The sequence below is a fragment of the Grammomys surdaster genome, unplaced genomic scaffold (genome assembly GCF_004785775.1).
Source record: "Grammomys surdaster isolate TR1022 unplaced genomic scaffold, NIH_TR_1.0 63, whole genome shotgun sequence".
Taxonomy (NCBI): domain Eukaryota; kingdom Metazoa; phylum Chordata; class Mammalia; order Rodentia; family Muridae; genus Grammomys; species Grammomys surdaster.
Window position 1 is genome coordinate 7,215,699 of NW_021604565.1, and position 2,271 is coordinate 7,217,969.

The following is a 2,271-nucleotide window of genomic DNA, read 5'->3' on the forward strand; positions in this document are numbered from 1 at the left end:
AGAGAGAGAGAGAGAGAGAGAGAGAGAGAGAGAGAGAGAGAGAGAGACTGCGCCTTATTTAACCTAAATACACTTACAAAAGTAATATAAAAGTTATTTAACAAAACATATTTAATAGCTATTATGGAATAAAAACTAGTGTTTTTGTTGGCATAGTCACATAGGAATAAGCAAAAAGCACAACAAAGCAATAACAAGAAATGTAGTTGCTTCCTTTTCTGTAATATTTTTCTTTGACATCAATTCTTTTGACATTTTTAGAGCTACCAATTATTTGTAATTATTTGGGGAGAATACAGAAAATAAATAAGTATATTAAAACATTTGAAAAGCAATGCAGAAGTATCCTCTCTTTTTGGAAAAATTAGTTTCTCTTAATCATGGTGCCTGTGTTTGTGCATGCATGAATGCACGTGAGTGTGTGTGTGTGCGTGTGCTTTTGAGTGGTTTGTATGTGCATGTGTGTGTTACTATAGGTCTACAAGCGTGAGTGGAGAATGTGTGTGAGTTCTGTGCTCACGGAGACCAGAGATCAATATCTAGTGTTTTCCGTAAGCACGCTCCTTTAGACTTTAAGGTTATTTATCATTTTATTTTATGTGTATAGACATTTTGCATATGTATTTCTATGTGCCACATGTATGCAGTGCTCTTAGATACCAGAAGAGGGTGTGCCAGATGCCCTCAAAAAGGAGTTATAGATATTTATGAATAACTGTGAGTTCTGGGAGCCAAACTCAGGACCTCTGGAAGATCAGACAGGGCTCTTGACCATGAGCCATTCCTCATCCCTCCACTTTATTTTGGGGGCAGATATTCTCACAAATTAGAGTTAACTGATGGGCTAGTCTGGTTGTTCACCAGGCTTCAAGGATTTGCCTGTCTCTACTTTTAACCATTAATATTACAGGCATGGGTTTTACAGTTGGCTCTTTTAAAAGTTTTTGAGTATGGAAGGTCCAGACTCAGAGTAATGTGGTTTTGCAGTAGTCACTTAACTGACTGAACCAATGGCCCAGACCTGTGGAAGGTCTATAAATGTCTCAGAAAACAAAGGACAAGGAATGGAAAATTGAATATAAATGCGAAAAACTAAAAATTAGAGCCAGCGAGAGGGCCAGGCCCGGAGGCTCCCGCCCTGGCTTGCCCGCCCTGGACACGGAGGAGAAAAAGGAAGATGATCTCCAGATACAGTGGGAAGGCCGTGCCACAGAGCGTGGAGCTGAAAGGACTAACAAAGCATGCTCTTAACCACCATCCCCTTCCAGAGCAGCTGGATGACATTTCCTCTACCAACAACAGCCATGAGAAAGATACAAGTTCTCAAAGTGAATCTGACATCACCCAAGAATCACCTATTACATCAACTGACACTGGGAATTCGCGTACTGCTTTTCCAAGCTATGCAAGCACAGGGATCTCAACAGAAGGCAGCTCCGACTTCTCTTGGGGCTATGGTGAACTTGACCAAAATGCCACTGAGAAAGTCCAAGCCATGTTCACAGCCATCGATGAGCTCCTGTATGAGCAGAAGCTGAGCATGCACACACAGGGCCTGCAGAGAGAGTGCCAGCAGAGAGAAAGCCATCCAGCTTTCCTCACCTCAGGATTCTGGGTAGGCAGATAATCACTCTGAGTGAAGGCTATGGATTGTACCCCAGATCCCCTTCTGCTATGTCAGCTTCACATGAAGCAACCTTGTCTCAAGAAAGAGAGTCTACCATATTTGGTATAAGGGGAAAGAAGTTACATTTTTCATCTTCTTACAAAGCATCTCCCACCATCAAAGCCTCTGACTCATCTGCTGTTGGAGGAGAGGAGGCAGACTGTATAATCATTTCTGAAGAAATAATAGAGGAGTACCTAACTTTTGACCACACGGATATAGAAGAGGCCGAATGAGAGCACAGCAAGCAGGTGGCCATCTACAAACCAGAGAGAGAAGCCTTAAGAGAGCCCAGCCCTGATGGCATCTTGATCTTGGACCCCAGAACTGTGAGAAAATAAGTGTCTATTGTGTATGCCACACAGCCTGTAATTTTGTTAAAGCAGTCCTGACAGGCGAATACACCACACAGTAGAACATTATTCATCCATAAAAAGGAGTTAAGTACCCAACTATTATTACAGCATGAGTGAGCCTTGAAAATGTTCTAAATGAAGGGAGACAGACACAGGAAGCCACATATATTATTAATGTATTGTTTAGTTCATATAAAACATTCAGAGCAAACAAAAGCGCAGACACAAGAGTTGAGGGGATGGAAGAAG

General features: G+C 41.9%; 1 pseudogene; it reads left to right on the forward strand.

Annotated features, from left to right (window-relative positions):
* The first annotated feature begins 1,177 nt into the window (after window positions 1–1,177).
* On the forward strand, window positions 1,178–2,007 carry LOC114619531 (annotated as a pseudogene).
* The last annotated feature ends 264 nt before the right edge of the window (window positions 2,008–2,271 follow it).